Source organism: Artemia sp. Qi Xiang Cuo, chromosome 16, assembly GCF_049724085.1.
Source record: "Artemia sp. Qi Xiang Cuo chromosome 16, ASM4972408v1, whole genome shotgun sequence".
Classification (NCBI taxonomy): domain Eukaryota; kingdom Metazoa; phylum Arthropoda; class Branchiopoda; order Anostraca; family Artemiidae; genus Artemia; species Artemia sp. Qi Xiang Cuo.
This window is the reverse complement of record NC_142809.1, coordinates 18,219,407-18,245,749: the sequence shown is the minus strand read 5'-3', so window position 1 is coordinate 18,245,749 and position 26,343 is coordinate 18,219,407. Positions and strand designations below refer to the sequence as shown.

Sequence of the window (26,343 nt, the reverse complement as noted above, 5' to 3'; positions counted from 1 at the left end):
CCAAGGCAAAGGTGTTAGCCACCAGTCTCTTCGGAGGCGTGGGTTCAAATCTTACCGCTGGAATACGATTATGTTTGAAAGACTGCAGTGTGAAAAGACATCAAAAATGCAGTTTTTGGTGGAAAAATTTATTCTCTTTTAGAAATAATTTATTTAAGGTACTATAGATTTTTAACCCAATTAATTTCCTTTAAAATGAGCCATTGAACAACGATCTACGATGTTCCAGTGCCAAGCTATCTCTGGATACAAAGAAAAAAAAATATCCCGTTTAGGCAGAATGTTGTAGTAGCTGCCACTTTTCTTGATTTTCAAGCAAATATATTTCCCTTGCTGTTCAAGCCAAAGGACAGAAAGTATACTATACAGGGGTTTTGGACAAGGCGGTTCTAATGTTGTACTTTTTGTTTTGATCTGACTCCTTTTTTAGGAACTATGGGTTTTTATATTTCTCAATATTGGACGTGATCGTCTCTTACTAGGGTGCTAGCTACCGCTGCAACCCGGATACTAGGTTTCTAGCTACACTTTTCTTGATTTTCAAGCCAATATATTTCCCTTGCTGTTTGGACTACCGCTGCAACCCGGCAGCTAGCTACCGCTGCAACCCGGATCATTTTAAGTGAAAGAAAAACCAAACTAACCTTAAAATTTTCAGGTATTTTTTTGGTTTGAATTAAAAATAAAAATTAATGCACAGACATCATAAATATTTTTGCAGTTTGCAGTTAAAAAAATTTGTTTTATTTAAAATTTTCAGGAATTATTCTAGTTTCAGTTAATAAATAATTTTTTTTTAAACCCAAGACAAATACTGCATTTTACATAATAATGGGTAATTATATAAAAAAAAGCTGTATTGACAAACACCTTTTATGATGAACTACATCGGTTCTTTATGTATGTAGAAAAGAAAGAAGAAGAAAAAAATATGCCGTTTAGGCGGAATGCTGTAAGAGCTGCCACGTTTCTTGATTTTCAAGCCAATATATGTCTCTTGCTGTTCAAGCCAAGGGACAGAAAGTTTCCTATATAGGGGTTTCGAACAAGGCGGTTCTAATGGTTTAATTTTTGTTTTGATCTGACTCTTTTTTTTAGGATTTATGGGGTTTTATATTTCTTAACATTGGACGTGATCGTCTCTTACTACGTTGCTAGCTACCGTTGCAACCCGGATTACTCCAATGATCGTCTTTTAATGTAATGTAATACAGACAGGAAAAAGCCTATCGCTTTTTCTTAATTGGAATAGTAAGAGACGACCTGGCTACAACCTCAATTATGACATCATTGGTCAATCTTTAACATGAAATTACTCACAAACGCCATTTATGATTAACTATATCGGTCTTTTATGTAAATGTAATTTTTTAGGAGTTATGGGTTTTTATATTTCTTAACATTGGACGTGATCGTCTCTTACTAGGTTGCTAGCTGCCGCTGCAACCCAGATAACCTATACTATAGTTAAGTGGCCTATAAAATTTAGTATAGGAAAGAGATCGTTCTTAATTATAATATGAAACCTTCCAAGGTATGATCTGGCAATTGTGGAACAGTTTACAGATCTAACGGAAAATATTAGACATCACTGTGAATATTTGGAGGCATAATTGCCCTTTACTTAGTTTCAGCTTTATTCGATGATGAACTATTTTTATAATAAGCTAAAAAATAATTTTTTTATTATAATTTTTATTATGAACTATTTCGATTTTTTATTTATTAGTATAGGCAAGAGTTCGTTCTTTATTATAAATGAGCCATTGAACAGCTCGCTACGATGTTCCAGTACCAAGTTATCTGTGGAAAAGAAAAGAAAACAAAAAAAGAAAAAAGATGAGGCTTAGGCAGAATGCTGTAGAAGCTGCCACTTTTCTTGATTTTCAAGGCAATATATTTCCCTTGCTGTTCAAGCCATGGGGCAGAAAGTTTCCTATACAGGTATTTCGGACAAGGCGATTCTAATGGTGTACTATTTGTTTTGATCTGACTCTTTTGTTTTTAGGAGTTATGGGTTTTTATATTTCTTAACATTGGACGTGATGGTCTCTTACTAGGTTGCTAGCCTCCACTGCAACCCGGATTACAAACAGGTAAAAGCCTATCACTTTTTCTTAATTGGAATAGTAAGACCCGACCTGGCTACAACCTACGATTATGACATCATTGATCAATCTTAAACCTGAAATTATAATCTTATTTTAGTTACTATGGGCTGGAAGTTCGTTCTTTACTGTAAATTTTCATTATTGCTTTTGTCACCCCAGTATCTACCCATTATTCTCATAGCAACTTTTTTCTTATATATTTTTTGGTAATCTTCATCATTGTGATAACGCTCCTTGATCTTTTGTCTAGCCTGCTCAATCGTTGCTTCTCTATATAGTTCATCATTTTGATAACGCTCCTTGATACTTTGTTTGGCTGTCTCAATTTTTACTTCTCGATACACCTGGTCGGTTGAATACCTTTGCTTTCCTTTTTCTTATATTTGATTCGGTAATCTTCATCATTGTGATAACGCTCCTTGATCTTTGTTTGGCTGTCTCAATTTTCGCAAGTCTATAATCTTCATCATTGTGATAACACATCTTGCTGTTTTGTTTTGCACTCTCAATTATTATTTCTCGATGCGCCTGGTCGGTTAAATACCTTTGCTTTTTTCTTTTCGAGATACTATCTCTGTTTTTTTGTAGTACTGTTTTTTTAACTTGTGTGTAGCTTGCTTTGATCTAACCATTATGTATTCATGAGTGAGACCATTTACAGTTTTAACGTTTCTTATATAGTAATTATGACGTCACGGCGTAATGATTTTATTTCATGACGGCATGTCGCAATGGTATTATTTCATGACGTCTTCAGAAACAACAATATAATTTCGTGTTTTTCTATTCACGTCATAGCTCGTTATCAAGGTAGATTTTACTCTTTTCTTAGGAGTTATGGGTTTTTATATTTCTTAACATTGGACATGATCGTCTCTTACTAGGTTGCTAGCTACCACTGCAACTCGGATTAGATTTATAAATTAGATTACAGCTAAAGCTGCAACCATGATGCTATAATCACTCCACATGTTAACTTTAAATAAAACTTTACCAGCCTATAATATAGTTAAGTTGCCTATGCAAGCTAGTATAGGCAAGAGTTCGTTCTTTATTGTAACCACAGCTAATGGCCTAGTTTCACCTGCAACTGATGGCTTAGTTGTCTGCAGCTCTTGACGTGATCATCTCTTATTAAGTCGCTAGCTACCACTGAAACCCTGATTTTTCATTATTATGGGATAGTGTTCGTTCTTTACTATAATTAATATAAACTATGGACTAAAGTTCATTCTTTTATGTATTCTATTTTACAAATTATTTGTTTTAATTACAAAGGGTTTTTAGCCTCATTAATTTCCTTTAAAATGAGCCATTGAACAACTCTCTACGATGTTACAGTGCCAAGCTATCTGTGGAGGAAAAAAAGAAAAAAAAATGCCGTTTAGGCAGAATGCTGTAGTAGCTGCCACTTTTCTTGATTTTCAAGAAAATATATTTTCCTTGTTGTTCAAGCCAAATGACAGAAAGTTTCCTTTATAGGGGTTTAAGACAAGACGGTTCTAATTGTGTACTTTTTGTTTTGATCTGACTCTTTTTTTAGGAGTTCTGTTTTAATATAACTTCAGTTACTATGGACTAAAGATTTTTCTTTAATGTAAGTAATGCAACCCGGATTGACAACCCAGATTATGTAAACCCTGATTACAAACAGGAAAAAGCCAATGGCTTTTTCTTCTTTGGAGTAGTAAGAGACGACTCTCAAAGAATCAGGCAGCTAACTAAGTACAATGTATGCAATGGTTTGTTCTTCTAATTATCGTCTTTTAATATAACTTTACCACGAACTGTTTGATTGATTCAAAAATCAAATATCGTTGAAAAGACTGTAGTATGAAAAGACATCACAAATGCAGTTTTTAGCGGACAAATTTCTCTGACTCTTTTTTTAGGAGTTATGGGTTTTTATATTTTTTAACATTGGACGTGATCGTCTCTTACTAGGTTGCTAGCTGCCGCTGCAACCCGGATTATATAACTCCTAGCTAAATGTAATAACTTTAATATAAATTAATATAGGCAAGAAGTCGTTCTTTATTATATTTTTAATTAAAAAGGTTTTTAACGACATCAATTTTATTTAGAATGAGCCATTAAACAACTCTCTACGACGTTCCAGTACCAAGCTATCTGAGGAGAAAAACAAGAAAAAAAAAGATGCCGTATATGCAGAATATCGTGGTTGCAGGTTGCAACCACGTTGCCACCTTACTAGATTGCTAGCTACCGCTACAACTCGAATCACAAACAGGAAAAAGCCAATGGCTTTTCCTTATTGGGAATAGTAAGATAAGAGCTTCAGAGAATCAGGCAGCTAACGAATTCCAATATGTGCTGTGGTTTTCTCTTTGCTATGTTTCAGCAACCTCTACTGCCATGATACCGCTGCAATCTGAATTAATGCACCAATGTTCGGTTACTGTAATAAATATTTTATTTATTATGCAACCCGATCTTTACTGTCTGACATCATTTATAATAAACTTTATCGGTTCTTTATGCAAATAAAAAAATAAAACTTTCTACCACAGTGCTATAGAAAAAGACAGTTTTTCGTAAAAAATTGATTCTTGTAATTATGTGTTTCTTATAGTATTATCTTGTCGATAGATAAGCGTGTATAAATATTACATTCACTTATTACATCATATATTGTTATAACCTATACGATTATAACGTCATTGATCAAGCTTGTACATGAAAATGGAGTTTTTTTTTGTCAAAATTGATTATATTTTAAAACTATTTTATTTATAATTACAAAAGGCATTAGATGTAGTAATTTCCTTTCAAATGAGTCATTATACAGCTCTCTCTGAATTTTCAGTGCCCAACTACCCGAGGAGAAAAAAACGGAAAGAAAGAAAGAAAAAAAAGATACCGTACATGCAGAACAGCGTCGTTGCAGCCACTTTTCTTGATTTTCAAGCGAATATATTTTCCTTTATAGCGAATATATTTTCCTTTAATATATTTTCCTAGCCAAAAGACGGTAAGTTTGCTATGTAGGGGTTTTCGGACAAGGCGGTTCTAATAGTGTACTTCTTATTTTGATCTGACTCTATTTTTAGGATTTATGGGTTATGTTAGCTTTTACTATCGGACGTGATCGTCTCTTATTAGGCTGCTAGATACCGTTGCAATCCGGATTAATGCACCAATATTCAGTTACTTTAATAAATATTTTATTTATTATGCAACTCGTTCTTTACTGTAAATTAAATGAAACTGAATTGACAAACACCACACTTGATGAACTCTATCGTTCCTTTATGTAAACTTTACTAACCTACACTATAGTTAAGTGACCTATAAAATTTAGTATAGGCAAGAGGTCGTTCTTTATTATAAAACCCGGATTAAAAGATTATTATCATATCTTATATGTAACTTTTATTTTATAAGTCTTCGATTGTCTAATGGTAAGCGTGTCCACTTGTTAGCTAGGAGAAGGGGGTTCGATTCCCCGTCGGGGAGAACTTTTTAATTTAAAATTTAAAAAAGAAACTTGTTTATTTACATTCTAGCTAAAATAATGAAGATAATATGAGTGAACACAGGGTTCAGTTTTTTTGGACTTGAGTTCGTTTTTAACTATAAATACAAACAGGAAAAAGCCTGCGGCTTTTTCTTCTTTTAAATAGTAAGAGACGAAAATCAAACAATCAAGTAGCTAACTAAGTCCAATGTATGGAATGGTTTGTTATTTCAGTGATCATCTTTTAATGTAAAATTACTAACCTATACTATAGTTAAGTGGCCTATATAATTTAGTGTAGGCAAGAGGTCGTTCTTTATTATAATTCATTTTTTACCGTGAGGCATGATCGTCCCTTACTAGGTTGCTAGCTACCACTGCGACCTGGATAGGTTACAAGCTACTGCTGTAACCTGGATTCCAGTTACAATGGGCTATAGTTAGTCCTTTAATGTAATCCTGGATCACAAGACATCTTAGTAGCAATCCTTACGCGTTTTCAAGCTTTATTGCGTTCGGTGGCATTTTTATCTCTTTTAGATAAACTTTTCTTATATTTCAGGATGTTAGCTTTATTTTTTGTGTAGTAAATTTTTCTATTAGTACAAATTTGGATTGCTCTATTTTGATATTTTTTTTGGTTATTCGTTCTTTTTTTCCTTTCAAGCGAGACCATATTTTTTCAAGGTTTAAAATTATTAATTACACAATACCCCATGTCGAGTAACTAAAACCTAGCATAAAAAAACTAATTTTAAAATTTTATGGTATTTATCTTGTTTGAATTATAAAATTAGTATTATTGGTTAGACACCATAAATATTTTTGCAGTTTATATAATAAGTTTAGCGATTCTGAACAGAAAACTAAAATAATTGAAATTATTAGACGATAATATGGAGATACGTACTTTACGTTTTACAAACCAAAAACAGTTTGGTTCCAGGATACAATAAGTGGCGTATAAAATTTAGTATAGGTAAGAGGTCGTTCTTTATTATAAAATTAAAAAAAAAAAAAATTACTGGATTCTACGTAATAATGGGTAATTATATAAAAAAATTTAATTGACAAATACCATTTATGATGAACTATATCGGTCCTTAATGTAAAACTTCGTACTAATTTACTTCCCCTACTAGCTTAAGTAGTCCAGAAAAACAAAATGTAAGGTCTCCGTGGAAGAACTAATATGCCAACAAAGCTAGAGATATAACATAATTATCTCTAATCTTAAGGAAATCAACAGGAGTGTCTGTAGTCGACTGGAGAACTCCTACCACTTTCTCATGAAGAATATGAACAGGACCAAGTACAGAAGAAAATGTAGACATCCACAGAGACGAACAGTAGCATATATAAGGGAAAATGAGTGAGAAATATAAAAGACAGAAGAAAGGAAAAGGAAATAAACGCTTTAATTTACGAATGATTTCAAGTCCACCGGATATTTTCAGTCTTATTAATTGAACGTGCCACTTAAACGATAAATTTTCATCCAAAAGAACTCCCAAGAATCTCACATATTGATCCGGGGTTGACTTATTGAGCCTCTTGGTGTAGGAAGCTCAGTGATTGTTGGGCAGCTCACACCTGTACGGAAAAAATATAAAAAGGTACGACTTTTTTATATTTAAATGTAGTTGATTTATGTCAAACAAATTGAATATCTTCTCAGTCATTGCTTGAAGCTTTAAAATAAGGGGTGACTCATCCGGAGCTGCAGCACCTAGAGTAGTGTCATCTGCAAATGCTACCAGTTCTTCTCGACTATTAGATGTGGACGCTGAAATAGTCTTAGAGTAACATTTGTGACACAATCCACAGCAAACATTGGGAATTGGGGTGTTAAGAAGTCGGTAGAGGTCGTTCCAATATATCAGGAAGAAGGTTGGCCCAAGAATAGAGCCTTGGGATATTCCTTATTCAATTGGTATTTTCTTGTCAATATCTTCCATGACAATATATCTGTCAGTAAGGTATGAAGAGAACCAAGACAAAGCTTTCCCACGCACACCATGATGAGAAACTTTACCAATGAGGATCTTGTGTGTAAGGCTGTCGAAAGCTTTCTTTAGATCAAGAAAATGGATGCAGGAATAAGATTAGAATCTAAAGATTGTTGTATAAACTGGAGAATTTTATTACAAGCATTTTCTGTAGAATACTTTGCGCGAAACCCAAACTGAAATTGATAGAAAAAAAATTTTGCATCAAGAAATCTCACCAGACGTTTGAGCATTGGCCTTTCATATATCTTAGAAAACACTGACAAAAGAGATATCTGCCTATTATTCCCAGGATCCTCACGGTTGCCTCCTTTAAAGAGAGCAATCACACGCGGCAATTTAAGACGTTGAGGAAATACTCCTAGTTGAAATGGCCTATTAATCAAATAGCAAAATGGGGTGATAATCGATGGAAGGATATGTTTAATTATTTTAGCAGAAATTTTATCAAAACCTGTTAAATAATTCTTTAAAGATAAAACAATATTTGTACTTTCCGCAACCGTTATGTCCTCAAGAACCATTTATTTCAAGCACGGGGGACCTAGGAACTGCTTGCAAGTCTGTGACACCGAGCAGTGGGAAACACTATTAGCAGTTTATTTCCCCGCCTCCGCAAGGAATTTGTTCATATGATGTCGTACTTGGCCTTTTTCTTTGATAAGTTGATCGTGTACCATAAGAGACTTAGGGAGACCTTCTAGTCTTTTGGATGGCCGAACAACTTCCTTAATCAGGTCCCACGTCGTCTTTATATTTTTACCGCAATCATCAAATCTCTTTGTAAAATATAGTGTTTTTGCTCTCCGAATAATTGATTTCAGCATATTACGGTTCAACTTAAATGCTTCTAATTTAGCATCACTTGGTCTGTTTTTGTACTCTTTCCAAAGGTTCTGCTTCCTATTTATTGACTTGATGACTCCCGATGTTAGCCAGGGAGCTATGGGTGTTGATCTTTTTGATAGAAAATTCCTTAAAGGAGCTTTTAGACAATAAGACGTGAATCTCTCTTTAACAGTGTCATAAAACTGGCCAAATATATCGTTATAATTGCCCAAATTAATGTTTTCAGGTAATGAAAAGTCCCATGAAGATGTACTCAGATCTTCTTTCAGTCTATCCAGCTCCACTGGTGATCAATAGAATATCCTTGTATCCTGAGAGACTAATCTTTGTGGATTTTGGAGGATTGGATACAAGGCTGCAACTGGCAGATGGTCGGAAGTATCAGAAAGCAGTACTTCGTTCTTAATGGAGTGTAGTGATGAAAAAGTATTGTCAATTAATGCTGCTGTCTGGTTAGAAATCCTTTTCGGTATGTTTATACAAGGAGCTAATCCACACGAAATTAGTAAAGACAAAAGATCAGAAGCCTGTCTAGATGACGGTTCCGCAAGGTCAAGGGTAATGTCGCCCATCAATACAACTTCGGATTTTTCATCGAAAACTTTTCCAAGAACATCTTCTAATGTTTGCATAAATTGAGTTATAGACCCACTTGGAGACGATATACTTCGCCTATTATTACCCTTTCCTTAGCGTTGATTGGTTCTTCTATAAAAAGTGACTCAAAAACCTTTTCATTATTTTTACATAAATCATGTCTTAGTACAGCCTGAAAATTATTTCGGATGTAAAATCCGAGTCCACCTTTTTGGGCCGTCTTGCAGTTAAGAAATATCGAAATATAACCGGGAATATCCAAAAGTACCTAATTTTTCTCGCTCAAAAATGTTTCACAGAGACCGATAATTGCAGGGCACAAATTCCTACATAATAATTGAATATCATCAAACGAGGAATTTAGGCCCTGGACGTTTAGATGCAAAACCGGGAATGCATCACCCCACCCAGCTCCGGAGTCCCAAAATCTTAGCTCCTCAACAAACACACTATCAATAATATTCTCAAAATTTTCATAGAAATTCAAATTGGGGGCTTTACAAACCGGACTATTTATATTTTCATTAAAATTAAATATCCAACGTTCATAATCATTTATTTTCCCTAGTGTTATTTTAGCGTTAATCCCCAACAGAGACTCAGTCTCAACCATAATTACTTACTGATGCAGGTTACAGAGTCATGCTGTAGTCGCGTGAACACCAGTGACGTCAATATCTTAATCCGAATTAAAAATCCTATGACAAGAAGTTGATTATTTTTCTCTGAAACAAAAAAAATAACAAGTAAAATTGCACAGGAAGGTGTAAATACTGGGGGTAAACAAAGACAAATAAAAGGGGAAAATACAAAAAGACAAATAATATTAACGAACAGCACATTTTTGAAGATATAATATATTAAGCGAAAGCGAGCACTCACTAATAATCATGCGTCAGAATCGAAATCAAAATTGGCCGAGGGGAAAACTAGGGTAAGTGGGTCGTAGCATAAGTCATAAACCTTGATCCAGTTAGAACTAGAAGTCTATTTAGTTGAACCACTTTGGTATGAGACACTTTACCAGAGGCAACTTTACAATTTCTTAAATTATAAGCCGAACTCAAAAGTTCTTTCCGACATTTAGCCAGCTCGAATGGAAGGTCGATACTGACGCTTTTCCCCGTATTTCTTAGATTACCAACTTAAGCCATAATATTGTCCTTATGTCGAAGATTTAGAACAGATACAAGAATAGGGTCCAATACCGGACGCGAGTTTTGTTTCCTTGGAATTTTAGCTTTGCTTCTAAGTCTATAGGTGTCCGTGAAATTAATATCCCTGTAGTTCCGTACCAACATTTTTGACAAAATTATTAACAGTTTTTTCAATATTTTCATTTTGTTTGTTAGGAAATCCATGGATAAGAAGATTCTCACGTTTAACATACAATTCAGTTCTTAAAACCTCGTTTTTAACTGCCACAAGAGCAGATTTCATGCCAGTGTTCTCTTGTTTCAACGCTGCATTCTCCGTACGAAGATTTTCTACCAGTTGCTTTAACTTTTCCATACGCTCATCGAAATGCATTTTCGTGAGAGACATCGCTAATTATATTGTATCTGTAATTAATATATCGCTAAATATACAGTACGGTCGCTTGATTCCTCAACTCATCAAACTGACATTTCAAAGAAACTTAAGAGCGTGGGCCCCTTTCTTCATAAAATCCAAATATTAGGGTCCCTGGAATCAACAGTGCAATAATTGATATAAAACTGAATTTTACAGTGGAGAACTATCACGAAGTAAAAATGATGTCTTGCCCTTGACAAGCGCTAGTTCAGTAGTGGAATAATTATATATTTATATTGAAATATATAAGTGATGAAACTTATATAATTAAAATCAGAATAAAAATCTAATTTTTTATGTATCTATTGATATTAAAATTTCGTTTTTAGAGTTTCAGTAACTATTGAGACGAGTCGCGCTTACATTACAGTTCGTTGCCACAAACTGTTTGATTTAGGATTTATGGGTTATTGTAATGCTTACCATTGGACATGATCCATTTTAAAAATAAAACATAAGAAAAAACATTAAAAAAAATACATAAAAAACGACTTTACATGAAAAAAGAAAAAAAGATGCCGTTTCGGCAGAATACTCCATTAGCTGCCACTTTTCTTGATTTTTAAGCCAACATATTTCCCTTGCTGATCAAGCCAAGGGACAGAAGTTTTCTATACAGAGGTTCTAGACAAGGCAATTCAAAGGGTTTACTTTTCGTTTTGGTCTGACTCTATTCTTATGAGTTATCAAGCCAAATGACAGAAAGTTTCCTATACAGGGGTTTCGGACAAGAAAGTTCTAATGGTGTACTTTTCGTTTTGATCTGACTCCTTTTTTAGGAACTATGGGTTTTTATATAGCTACAATGGGCTGGAAGTTTGTTCTTTAATGTAAACAAAGTCTAATGTATGCAATGGTTTGTTATTCAAATGATCGTCCTTTAATGTAATAAACTAATTTTTAAATTTTCAGGTATTTTTCTAGTCTAAATTAAAAGATTAAAACTATTGTTCAGACACCATAAATATTTTTGCCGTTTATAACTTTAGCGATTCTGAACTAAAAACAAAAATAAAATAAAAATTAATTTTTTCAATTTTTACGTCACGTCGCTCATTAAGTCATATATGGTTATTAGTACACAATAGGTTTTAGATATTACGTCATATCACTTATTACGTCATATATGGTTATTAGTAGATAATCGGTAAAATATTCGTTCTTTATTATAACTGTTTTTTTAACTTGCGTGCAGCTTGCTTGACTGAAACCATTATGTAATTATGAATGAGAACATTTACAGTTCTGACGCTTCTTATATAGTAATTTAATGTAATTTCGTAAGAAAAATGATTCTATTTAAAAATACTTTGTTTTATAACTACAAAAACTCTCTGCCATTGAACAACTGTCCAATGATCGTCTTGAACTCTCTGCCATTGAACAACTGTCCAATGATCGTCTTTTAATGTAATTCCTTTAAAATGAGCTATTATACAGCTCTCTATGATTTTCCAGTGCCCAGTTAGCTGAGGAGGAAAATCAAGCGGAAAGAAAAAATATCCCGTTTGTGGAGAATAACGTGGTAAAAGTCAATTTTCTTGATTTTCAAGCCAATATATTTTCTTTGTTATTCAAGCCAAAGGGCGGTTAGTTTCCTTCATAGAGGTTTCGGACAAGGTGGTTCTATAGGTGTACTTTTTGTTTTGATCTGACTCTTTTTTTAGGAGTTGGGGGGTTTTATATTTCTTAACATTGGAGGTGATCGTCTCTTACTAGGTTGCTAGCTACCGCTGCAACCCTGATATGGGCGAGAGATCGTTCTTTACTGTAATCTAGCTAAAATAAGGAAGATAATATGAATGAACCACAGTGTTCAGTTTCTTTGGACTTGAGTTCGTTTTTTAACTATAAATACAAACAGGAAAAAGCCTACGGCTTTTTCTTCTTTTAAATAGTAAGAGACGAAACTCAAACAATCAAGTAGCTAACTAAGTCCAATGTAAGGAATGGTTTGTTATTTCAGTGATCGTCTTTTAATGTAAACAAAAAGCAAAACTAATTTTAGAATTTTCATGTATTTTTGTTGTTTAAATTAAAAAATTACTATTACTGATTAGGCATCATAAATATTTTTGCAGTTTACATAATAATTTTAGCGATTAAGCCAAAAAAGAAAATTTTGGTTCCAGGAGTTTCGGTTACTATTGAGACAAGTAGCTATTATTACTATAGAGTTCATTACGTGGACTGTTTTATTGCTTCAAAATTCAAATATCTTTGAAAAGACTGCAGTATGAAAATACATCAAAAATGCAATTTTTTTGACAAAATTGATTCTACTTTAAAAAGTATTTTATTTTTAAATACAAAAGTGACTAGATGTTGCAATTTCCTTTAAAATGAGCTATTATACAGCTCTCTATGATTTTCCAGTGCCCAGCTAGCTGAGCAGAAAGAAAAAGCGGAAAGAAAAAAATATCCCGTTTGTGGAGAATAACGTGGTAAAAGTCAATTTTCTTGATTTTCAAGCCAATATATTTTCTTTGTTATTCAAGCCAAAGGGAGGTAAGTTTCCTTTATAGAGGATTCGGACAAGGCGGTTCTAATGGTGTACTTTTTGTTTTGATCTGACTCTTTTTTTAGGAGTTGGGGGGTTTTATATTTCTTGACATTGGAGGTGATCGTCTCTTACTAGGTTGCTAGCTACCGCTGCAACCCGGATGAATTACTAACCTATACTATAATTAAGTGGCGTATAAAATTTAGTATAGGCAAGAGGTCGTTCTGTATTATATAAATTAAAAAACCACAGAAAATCAGGCAACTAAGCTATTCAATTACATGCTGTTGTTTGTTATTTACTAATTTTCAGATCGATTCTTTATGTATATACTACTTTTAATTAATATTTCAGTTACTATGAGCAAGCATTCGTTCTTTATTATAATACTATTACTGATTAGGCATCATAAATATTTTTGCAGTTTACATAATAATTTTAGCGATTAAGCCAAAAAAGAAAATTTTGGTTCCAGGAGTTTCGATTACTATTGAGACAAGTAGCTATTATTACTATAGAGTTCATTACCATGAACTGTTTGATTGCTTCAAAATTCAAATATCTTTGAAAAGACTGCAGTATGAAAATACATCAAAAATTCAATTTTTTTGACAAAATTGATTCTACTTTAAAAAGTATTTTATTTTTAATTACAAAAGGCACTAGATGTTGCAATTGCCTTTAAAATGAGCTATTATACAGCTCTCTATGATTTTCCAGTGCCCAGCTAGCTGAGGAGGAAAAAAAGCAGAAAGAAAAAAAATATCCCGTTTGTGGAGAATAACGTGGTTAAAGTCAATTTTCTTGATTTTCAAGCCAATATATTTTCTTTGTTATTCAAGCCAAAGGGCAGTAAGTTTCCTTTATAGAGGATTCGGACAAGGCGGTTCTAATGGTGTACTTTTTGTTTTGATCTGACTCTTTTTTAAGGTTTTGGGGTGTTTTATATTTCTTAACATTGGAGGTGATCGTCTCTTACTAGGTTGCTAGCTACCGCTGCAACCCGGATTGCAAGCCAATATATGTCCCTTGCTCTTCAAGCAAAATGACAGAGAAGTTTACTAAACAGGGGTTTCAGACAAGGTGGTTCTAATGGTGTACTTTTTGTTTTGATCTGACTTTTTTTAGGCGTTAGGGGTTCTTATATTTCTTAACATTGGACGTGATCGTCTCTTACTATGTTGGGTAATTTTATAATTTATAATGATGTATAATATAAATACTATAATCTTCACTATAGTGAAGTTGCCTATGCAAGTTAGTATAGGGAAGAGTTTTATCTTTATTATAATTACATAATAAGTTTGTTGATTCTGGACTGAAAACTAAAATAAATGCAATTATAAGACAATAATATGGAGATACGTACTTTACGGGTTACAAACCAAAAAAAGTTTGGTTCCAGGATACAATAATAACTTTGAACTGAGATGAAAAAAATTTTCTTCCAGGAGACAAAAAGTAAAACTAATTCTAAAATTTTCATGTATTTTTGTTGTTTAAATTAAGAACTTACTATTACTGATTAGGCATCATAAATATTTTTGCAGTTTACATAATAATTTTAGCGATTAAGCCAAAAAAGAAAATTTTGGTTCCAGGAGTTTCGATTACTATTGAGACAAGTAGCTATTATTACTATAGAGTTCATTACCATGAACTGTTTGATTGCTTAAAAATTCAAATATCTTTGAAAAGACTGCAGTATGAAAATACATCAAAAATGCAATTTTTTTGACAAAATTGGTTCTACTTTAAGTATTTTATTTTTAATTACAAAAAGCACTAGATGTTGCAATTGCCTTTAAAATGAGCTATTATACAGCTCTCTATGATTTTCCAGTGCCCAGCTAGCTGAGGAGGAAAAAAAAGCAGAAAGAAAAAATATCCCGTTTGTGGAGAATAACGTGGTAAAAGTCAATTTTCTTGATTTTCAAGCCAATATATTTTCTTTGTTATTCAAGCCAAAGGGCGGTAAGTTTCCTTTACAGAGGATTCGGACAAGGCGGTTCTAATGGTGTACTTTTTGTTTTGATCTGACTCTTTTTTTAGGTTTTGGGGTGTTTTATATTTCTTAACATTGGAGGTGATCGTCTCTTACTAGGTTGCTAGCTACCGCTGCAACCCGGATTGCAAGCCAATATATTTCCCTTGCTGTTCAAGCCAAATGACAGAGAAGTTTCCTAAACAGGGGTTTCAGACAAGGTGGTTCTAATGGTGTACTTTTTGTTTTGATCTGACTTTTTTTAGGCGTTAGGGGTTCTTATATTTCTTAACATTGGACGTGATCGTCTCTTACTATGTTGGGTAATTTTATAGTTTATAATGATGTATAATATAAATACTATAATCTTCACTATAGTGAAGTTGCCTATGCAAGTTAGTATAGGGAAGAGATCGATCTTTATTATAACTGTGGAAAAGAAAAAAAAAGAAAAGAGAAAAAAATATCCCGTTTGGGGAGAATAACGTGGTTAAAGTCAATTTTCTTGATTTTCAAGTCAATATATTTCCCTTGCTGTTCAAGCCAAGGGACAGAAAGTTTCCTATACAGAGGTTTCGGACAAGCCGGTTCTAATGGTGTACTTTTTGTTTTGATCTGACTCCTTTTTTAGGAGTTAGGGGTTTTTATATTTCTTAACATTGGACGTGATCGTCTCTTACTAGGTTGCTAGCTATCGCTGCAACCCGGAAAAAAAACACATTGTGCCCACATCGTTCTTTACTCAGGCAGTGCTAGCGCGCTGCCTATGATAATCAACTGATTACACACAGGAAAAAGCCTACGGCTTTTTCTTCTTTTAAATAGTAAGAGACGAGTCTCAAATAATCAAGTAGCTAGCTAATTCCAAAGGTATGCAATTTTTGTTATTCCAATGATCGTTTTTTATTGTAACTAGGTTTCAGCCATCTCTACAGCCATGATACTATTGGAAATTACATAATCCCTATTTATGTTTTAGTTAACATGGGCAAGGTGTCGTTCTTTATTGTATATGGACTAAGGTTCGTTCTTTCATGTAAAACTAGCAAAACATTTTTTAAGCCTGATGAAGATTTAACTAATGTGTCAAAAGTAAGGTTGCAAGTCGACGATTTTGTTTTGGCCTTATTATAATTGGTATGGTGAAATAATAATACGCATATGGCTCTTAAATCATACTTCTTTATGGTTCAATATGGTCTAGTGGCTAGGATAGTTAACTTTCACTTAACAGGTTCGGGTTCGATTCCCGGGCTGGGAAAGTTTTTAACTCTATAATCTTCGAACATTTGAACCTTTTATAATTTATAATGATGCATAATATAAATACTGTAATCTTAACTATAGTGAAGTTGCGTATGCAAGTTAGTATAGGGAAGAGTTCGATCTTTATTATAACTCACTTAACAGGCTCGGGTTCGATTCCCGGTGTGGGAAAATTTTTAACTCTATAATCTTCGAACATTTGAACCTTTTATAATCTATAATGATGTATAATATAAATACTGTAATCTTAACTATAGTGAAGTTGCGTATGCAAGTTAGTATAGGGAAGAGTTCGATCTTTATTATATGTTATTATTCCAATGATCGTCTTTTAATGTAACTATACTATAATTAAGTGGCGTATAAAATTTAGTATAGGCAAGAGGTCGTTCTTTATTGTATTGGTAATAAACACTTCTTTTAATATGGACTAAAGTTCGTTCTTTCATATTAACTGAATAACTGAATATTGAACACCCTAAATATTCTTGCAGTTTACATAATTTTTGCAGTTTTTCCCTTGCCTTTTCTTTATCAGCTATTCGATTTTTCGTAATCTAGTTTTGAATTTGCAAGAGTTAGCTTTTTACTATACAAAAATTTTCAAAAATTTTATATTATTTTAATATTTCGATTGCTATGGGATAGAGTTCAATCTTTAAAATAGTGTCTTTTAAAAAATTACTTTACATTTATAATAATTTAATTTTAATTACTAAAGGTTTTTAACCCCATCAATTTCCTTTAAAACGAGCCATTAAACAGCTCTCTACGATGTTCCAGTGCCCCGCTAACTGAGGAAAAAAAAAAAAAAGATGCCGTATATGTAGAATATCGTGGTTACAGCCACATTTTTTTATTTTCAAGCCAGTATATTTCCCTTGTTGTTCTAGCCAAGGAGCTATAAATTTTCTATATACGGATTTTGAACAAGGCGGTTCTAATTCCTTTATGTAATTATTGTAACATAATCCCTATTGATGTTTCAGTTAGCATGGGCTAGGTGTCATTATTTATTGTAACATTATTTAATATATGATTACAAACAGGAAAAAGCCTACGGCTTTTTTTTTTTTGGAATAGTAAGAGACGACCTGGCTACAAACTAAGATTATGGCATCAATGATAAATCTTTAACATGAAATGTTCTTTACTGTAATGGTTTGATCTTACTAGGTTTCGGACACCTCTGCAGCCATGATACTGATGGAAATTACATAATCCCTATTTAAGTTTCAGTTAACATGGGCTAGGTTTCGTTCTTTATTGTAAAATGTTAGCCACCAGTCTCTTCGGAGGCGTGGGTTCAAATCTTACCGCTGGTATACGATTATGTTTGAAAGACTGCAGTGTGAAAAGACATCGAAAATGCAGTTTTTGGTGGAAAAATTTATTCTCTTTTAGAAATAATTTATTTTAGTTACAAAAGGTTTTTAACCCAATTAATTTCCTTTAAAATGAGCTATTAAACAACCCTCTACGATGTTCTAGTGCCAAGCTATCTCTGGAAACAAAGAAAAAAAAAGAAAAAAATATCCCGTTTAGGAAGAATGTTGTAGTAGCTGCCACTTTTCTTGATTTTCAAGCCAATATATTTCCCTTTCTGTTCAAGCCAAGGGACAGAAAGTTTCCTATGCAGGGGTTTCGGACAAGGCAGTTCTAATGGTGTACTTTTTGTTTTGATCTGACTCCTCTGTTAGGAACTATGGGTTTTTACATTTCTTAACATTGGACGTGATCGTCTCTTACTAGGTTGCTAGCTACCGCTGCAACCCGGATTTAGTATAGGTAAGAGGTCGTTCTTTATTATAAAGTCTCTTCCGAGGCGTGGGTCCAAATCTTACCGCTGGTATACGATTATGTTTGAAAGACTGCAGTGTGAAAAGACATCAAAAATGCAGTTTTTGGTGAAAAAATTTATTCTCTTTTAGAAATAATTTATTTTAGTTACTATAGATTTTTAACCAATTTAATTTTCTTTAAAATGAGCTATTGAACAACCCTCTACGATGTTCCAGTGCCAAGCTATCTGTGGAAAAGAAAAAAAAAGAAAAAAAGAAAAAAATATCCCGTTTGGGGAGAATAACGTGGTTAAAGTCAATTTTCTTGATTTTCAAGCCAATATATGTCCCTTGCTGTTCAAGCCAAGGGACAGAAAATTTCCTATACAGGGGTTTCGGACAAGGCGGTTCTAATGGTGTATTTTTTGTTTTGATCTGACTCCTTTGTTAGGAACTATGGGTTTTTATATTTCTTAACATTGGACGTGATCGTCTCTTACTGGGTTGCTAGCTACCGCTGCAACCCGGAAATTTCTTAGCATTGGACTGATCGTCTCTTACAAGGTTGCTAGCTACTGCTGCAACCCAAATTCACATATATATTTATTTATGAGAGGCAGCCTGGCCGAGTGGTCCAAGGCACTGGTGTTAGCCACCAGTCTCTTCGGAGGCGTGGGTTCAAATATTACCGCTGGTATGCGATTATGTTTGAAAGACTGCAGTGTGAAAAGACATCGAAAATGCAGTTTTTGGTGGAAAAATTTATTCTCTTTTATAAATAATTTATTTTAGTTACTATAGATTTTTAACCCAATTAATTTCCTTTAAAATGAGCTATTGAACATCCCTCTACGATGTTCCAGTGCCAAGCTATCTCTGGATACAAAAGAAAAAAAAAAAAAAAGATGTAAATATCCCGTTTAGGCAGAATGTTGTAGTAGCTGCCACTTTTCTTGATTTTCAAGCCAATATATTTCCCTTGCTGTTCAAGCCAAGGGACAGAAAGTTTCCTATACAGGGGTTTCGGACAAGGCGGTTCTAATGGTGTACTTTTTGTTTTGATCTGACTCCTCTGTTAGGAACTATGGGTTTTTATATTTTTAAAATTGGACGTGGTCGTCTCTTACTAGGTTTCTAGCTACCGCTGCAACCCGGATTGCTAGCTACCGCTGCAACCCAGATTACATTACCATTTAGGTTTCTGCCGTAACTCATTCTTTTCAAAATTGAATTAGTTACTATGGCCTAGAATTAGTTCTTTATCATAAAATAGCAAGAAGCGACCCTAAAACAATCAACTACCTAACTAAGTCTAATGTTTGTTATTCCAATGATCGTCTTTTAGTGTAATTATGATTTATGTACAAAAATCAAATATCTTTGAAAACACTGCAGTATGAAAAGAGATCGAAAATTGCAGTTTTTAGTGGAAAAATTTATTCTCTTTTAGAAATAATTTATTTTACCTACAAAAGATTTTTAACCCGATTAATTTCCTTTAAAATGAGCCGTTGAACAACTATCTACGATGTTCCAGTGCCAAGCTATCTGTGAAAAAGAAAAAAAAGAAAGAAAAAAATATCCCGTTTAGGCAGAATGTTGTAGTAGCTGCCAATTTTCTTAATTTTCAAGCCAATAAATCTCCCTTGCTGTTCAAGCCAAGGGACAGAAAGTTTTCTATATAGGGTTTTCGGACAAGGCGGTTCTAATGGTGGACTTTTTGTTTTGATATGACTCTTTTTTTAGGAATATTTCTTAACATTGGACGTGATCGTCTATTACTAGGTTGCTAGCTACCACTGCAACCCGGATGTTTGATATTAAATTACAAACAGGAAAAAGTCTAGGGCTTTTTCTTAATTGGAATAGTAAGAGACGACCTGGCTACAAACTATGATTATGGCATCATTGATCAATCTTTAACATGAAATGTTCTTTACTGTAAAAAGCCTACGGCTTTTTCTTCTTTGGAATAGTAAGAGACGATCCTCAAATAATCAGGCAGCTAACTAGGATTATAATTTGTTCTTTAACATAAACTTCATTAATCGGATATTTTAATATATCCTATATGGTCTAGAGGTTGGGATAGCTCTCACCCAGTAGGCTTGAGTTCAATTTCTGTTTGGGAAATTTTTACTTATGATGATTTTTTAAGGAACATAATTAAAATTTCTTAATGTAATAAAAATAATTTGTTTTAATTACAAAAGGTTTTTAACCCCATTAATTTCCTTTAAAATGAGCCATTGAACAACTCTCTACGATGTTCCAGTGCCATGCTATCTGTTGAAGTACTAACCTATACTATAATTAAGTGGCGTATAAAATTTAGTATAGGCAAGAGGTCGTTCTTTATTATAATATCATAAAACAATTAATTAGCTTTTTACACATATCTCATATGGTCTAGTGGTTTAGGATAGTTGGCTTTTAACCAATTGGCTTGGGTTCGAATCCCGGTGTGGGAATTATTTTTAAAACAAAATCAGGTGAAATTAATTAGCTAATTTGACAAGACATAGGTAACTAAGGGCAAGAGTTCGTTCTTTACTATAAATAAAACAGGCTCGGGTTCGATTCCCGGTGTGGGAAAATTTTTAACTCTATAATCTTCGAATATTTGAACCTTTTATAATTTATAATGATGTATAATATAAATACTGTAATCTTAACTATATTAACTATAGTGAAGTTGCGTATGCAAGTTAGTATAGGGAAGAGTTCGATCTTTATTATAAAATCTTCGAACATTTGAACCTTTTATAATATATAATGATGCATAATATAAATACTGTAATCTTAACTATAGTGAAGTTGCGTATGCAAGTTAGTATAGGGAAGAGTTCGATCTTTATTATAATTTTATTAGTAGAAATTTGGATTGCTCTATTTTGATATTGTTTTTGGTTATTCTTTCTTTTTTTCCACTCGCGTGAGACCATATTTTTTCAAGGTTTAAAATTATTAAGTACACAAAATCCCATGTCGAGTATCTAAAACCTAGCATAAAACAAAACTAATTTTAAAATTTTCAGGTATTTATCTTGTTTGAATTACAAAATTAGTATTATTGGTTAGACACCATAAATATTTTTGCAGTTTACATAATAAGTTTAGCGATTCTGGACTGAAAACTAAAATAATTGCATTTATGAGACAATAATATGGAGATATGTACTTTACGGGTTACAAACCAAAAAAAGTTTGGTTCCAGGATACAATAATAAATTTGAACTGAGATGAAAAAAATTTTCTTCCAGGAGACAAAAAGCAAAACTAATTTTAGAATTTTCATGTATCTTCGAACATTTGAACCTTTTATAATTTATAATGATGTATAATATAAATACTGTAATCTTAAGTATAGTGAAGTTGCGTATGCAAGTTAGTATAGGGAAGAGTTCGTTCTTTATTATAATATTAATGTGTAAAACTTTTTTCTTGCAAATTATTTCAATTCATACATATCAGTGTGTTAAAATTTAGATAAAGTTAGGTGCTCTTGAAGTCAGATATTTATCGTACCAATATAGCGTCAGGTGGAAGTATAAACTAGTATTAGAAGTAGCGAACATGTACCACGTCAAGTAGTAAAATAATTTCAAAAGCAGAACTTAATTAATAAAACCATGTAGAATTATTAGCATATCAGGTGAAGGTAATCTTAGTGTTAGGTGGAGGAAATAATAATTAATATCTAATCATATAACCTAATGTGTTAGTCAATAGAAACTCTTTGGCCCTTTCGCCAAATAGAGTGAGTAGGTTATGGACTTGAAAGTAATATTTCTGAATGTAATTTTTCCCTTTGTCCATATGCGTTCTTCGGTACAACCTCGCAGACAATTTAATTTTTTCATTATAGCCTTTGTCACCCTAGTATCTACCCATTATTCTGGTAGCAAATTTTTTCTTATATATTTTTCGGTAATCTTCATCATTTTGATAACGCTCCTTGATCTTTTGTCTAGCCTGCTCAATTGTTGCTTCTCTGTAATCTTCATCATTATCAAACTGTTCCTTGCTCTTTTATCTAGGTTGCTTAATTGTTACTTCTCTATAAAGTTCATCATTTTGATAACGCTCCTTGATGTTTTGTTTGGCTCTCTCAATTTTTACTTCTCGATACACCTGGTCGGTTGAATACCTTTGCTGCTCTTATTTCTTATATTTAATTCAGTAATCTTCATCATTGTATTAACGCTCCTTGATCAGTTGTCTAGCCTGCTCAATTGTTGCTTCTCTGTAATCTTCATCATTATCATACCGTTCCTTGCTCTTTTGTTTGGCTGTCTCAATTTTCGCATGTCTATAAACTACATCATTATAATAACGCAGTTTTTCACTATCAATTATTACTTCTCGATACGCCTGATCGGTTGAATACCTTTGCTTTTTTATTTTCAAGATGCTATCTCTGTTTTTATTGTAGTACTGTTATTTAACTTGCGTGTAGCTTGCTTTGATATAACCATTATGTAATCATGAATGTAACCATTTACATTTTTGTCGTTTTTGTATAGTAATTATGACGTCATGGCGTAATGATTTTATTTCATTCTATTCACGTGATAGTAAAACTATGACGACATTCATTATTTATCTAAAAGGGTTTCAGACAATGTGGTTCTAATGATGTACTTTTGTTTTGATCTGACTCTATTTTTAGGAGTTCTGGGTTTTTATATTTCTTAGCATTGGACTGATCGTCTCTTACTAGTTTGCTAGCTACTCCTGCAACCCGGATTCACATATTTAGTTATGAGATGCAGCGAGGCCGAGTGGTCCCAGGCGCTGGTGTTAGCCACCAGTCTCTTCGTACGCATGGGTTCAAATCTTACCGCTGGTATACGATTATGATTTATATGTACAAAAATCAAATATCTTTGAAAAGACTGCAGTATAAAAAGACATCAAAAATTCAGTTTTTAATTGAACAATTTATTCTCACTTAGAAATAATTTATTTTAGTTACAAAAGATTTTTAACCCGATTAATTTCCTTTAAAATGAGCCATTGAACAACTCTCTAGGATGTTCAAGTGCCATGTTATCTGTGGAAAAAAAGAAAGAAAAAAGAAAAAAAGAAAAAAATATCCCGTTTAAGCAGAATGTTGTAGTAGCTGCCACTTTTCTTGATTTTCAAGACAATATATTTCCCTTTCTGTTCAAGCGAAGGGACAGAAAGTTTCCTATACAGGGGTTTCGGACAAGGCGGTTCTAATGGTGTACTTGTTTTGATCTGACTCTTTTCTTAGGTACTATGGGTTTTTATATTTCATAACATTGGACGTGATCGTCTCTTATTAGTTACTAGCTACCGCTGCAACACAGATAAACAGTGGGTTTCGGACAAGTCAGTTCTATTGGTGTACTTTTTGTTTTGATCTGACTCTTTTTTTAGGAGTTATGGGTTTTTATATTTATTAACATTGGACGTGATCGTCTCTTTCTAGGTTGCTAGCTACCGCTGCAATCCGGATTCACTGAAACTTACATATTCCCCATTTATAAAGAAATATTATTCCAATGATCGCCTTTTAATTTAATTTAGGAACTATGGGTTTTTATATTTCTTGACATTGGAGGTGATCGTCTCTTACTAGGTTGCTAGCTACCGCTGCAACCCGGATTATTATCATATCTTATATGTAACTTTTATTTGATAAGTCTTCGATAGTCTAATGGTAAGTAAGCCCACTTGTTACCTGGGAGAACAGGGTTCAATTCCCCGTCAGGGAGAACTTTTGATGTGTAGAATTAAAAGCACTATCTTTTAAATTTAAAATTTAAAAAACAAACTTGTTTATTTACATCCTAGCTAAAATAATGGAGATAATATGAATGAACCACAGGGTTCAGTTCTTTGGGCTTGAGTTCGTTTTTTTACTGTAAATACAAACAGGAAAAAGCCTACGGCTTTTTCTTCGTTTAAATAGTAAGAGACGAAACTCAAACAATCAAGTAGCTAACTAAGTCCAATATATGGAATGGTTTGTTATTTCAGGGATCGTCTTTTAATGTAAAACCCGGATACCGCTGTAACCCTGATAACAAACCGGAAAATATTACAAACAGGAAAAAGCCTACGGCTTTTTCTTCTTTGAAATAGTAAGAGACGAACCTCAAACGATCAAGTAGCTAACTAAGTCCAATGCATGCAATAACTTTTTATTCCAATGATCGTCTCTTAATGTAACAAAAAGAGAAAAAAAGAAAAAAAAATATCCCGTTTAGGCAGAATATTGTAATAGCTGCCACTTTTCTTGATTTTCAAGCCAATATATTTCCCTTGCTGTTCAAGCCAAGGGACAGAAAGTTTCCTTTACAGGGGTTTGGACAATGTGTTTCTAATGGTGTACTTTTTGTTATGATCTGACTACTTTTTTAGGAGCTATGGGTTTTTATATTTCTTAACATTGGACGTGATCGTCTCTTACTAGGTTGCTAGCTACCGCTGCAACCCGGCTTCAGTTAACAAATACATTTTAATAAAATGAAACAGTATTGACAAACACCATTTATGATGAACTATATTGGTCCTTTATGTAAACTTCACTAACCTATACTATAGTTAAGTAGCCTATAAGATTTAGTATTGGCAAGAGGTTGTTCTTTATTATAATGTAATGCAACCCGGATTATATTTCTTAACATTGGACGTGATTATCTCTTACTAGGTTGCTAGCTACCGCTGCAACCCGGAAAACAAAAAGTAAAATATTACAAACAGGAAAAAGCCTACGGCTTTTTCTTCTTTGAAATAGTAAGAGACGAACCTCAAACGATCAAGTAGCTAACTAAGTCTAATGTATGCAATAATTTTTTTATTCCAATTATCCTCTTTTAATGTAATAATTGACAAACACCATTTATGATGAGATATATCGGTCCTTTATGTAACTACCCCTGGAACCATCATATATCAGTTACTATGGGCGAGAGATCGTTCTTTACGGTAAATGCTTTCGCAAAACTTCACAGTAATATCCAAAAGAAATGTTGCATGTTTAGTGAAAAGCTTCCAAGGTATGGACCGGCAACTGTGGAACAGTTTACAGATGTAATGGGAAATCTTATACATCACTGTGAATATATGGTGGCATAATTGTCCTTTACTTAGATTCAGCTTAAATTCGATGATCGAGCCTTTATGTAAATACTGCAGTGTGAAAAGACATCAAAAAGGCAGTTTTTGGTTGAAAAATTTATTCTCTTTTAGAAATAATTTATTTTAGTTACTAAAGGTTTTTAACCCAATTAATTTCCTTTAAAATGAGCCATTGAACAACTCTCTACGATGTTCCAGTGCAAAGCTGTCTCTGGAAAAGAAAGAAAAGAGAGAAAAAAAAAATATCCCGTTTAGGCAAAATGTTGTAATAGCTGCCACTTTTCTTGATTTTCAAGCCAATATATTCCCTTTGCTGTTCATGCCAAGGGACAGAAAGTTTCCTATACAGGGGTTTCGGACAAGGCGGTTCTAATGGTGTACTTTTTGTTTTGATCTGACTCCTATGTTAGGAAGTATGGGTTTTTATATTTCTTAACATTGGACGTGATCGTCTCTTACTAGGTTGCTAGCTACCGCTGCAACCCGGATGTTCAAGCCAAATGACAGAAAGTTTCCTATACAGGGGTTTCGGACAAGAAAGTTCTAATGGTGTACTTTTCGTTTTGATCTGACTCCTTTTTTAGGAACTATGGGTTTTTATATAGCTACAATGGGCTGGAAGTTTGTTCTTTAATGTAAACAAAGTCTAATGTATGCAATGGTTTGTTATTCAAATGATCGTCCTTTAATGTAATAAACTAATTTTTAAATTTTCAGGTATTTTTCTAGTCTAAATTAAAAGATTAAAACTATTGTTCAGACACCATAAATATTTTTGCCGTTTATAACTTTAGCGATTCTGAACTAAAAACAAAAATAAAATAAAAATTAATTTTTTCAGTTTTTACGTCACTTCGCTCATTAAGTCATATATGGTTATTAGTACACAATAGGTTTTAGATATTACGTCATGTCACTTATTACGTCATATATGGTTATTAATAGATAATCGGTTAAATATTCGTTCTTTATTATAACTGTTTTTTTAACTTGCGTGCAGCTTGCTTGATTGAAACCATTATGTAAATATGAATGAGAACATTTACAGTTCTGACGCTTCTTATATAGTAATTTAAT

The 26,343-nt window shown here is 33.2% G+C and overlaps 1 non-coding gene across 1 annotated transcript; it reads left to right on the top strand.

Annotated features, from left to right (window-relative positions):
* Positions 1-20,551: 20,551 nt before the first annotated feature.
* On the top strand, positions 20,552-20,624 carry TRNAK-UUU (transfer RNA lysine (anticodon UUU)). The gene has a single exon. It is a non-coding gene; the product is annotated as a tRNA-Lys (tRNA).
* The last annotated feature ends 5,719 nt before the right edge of the window (positions 20,625-26,343 follow it).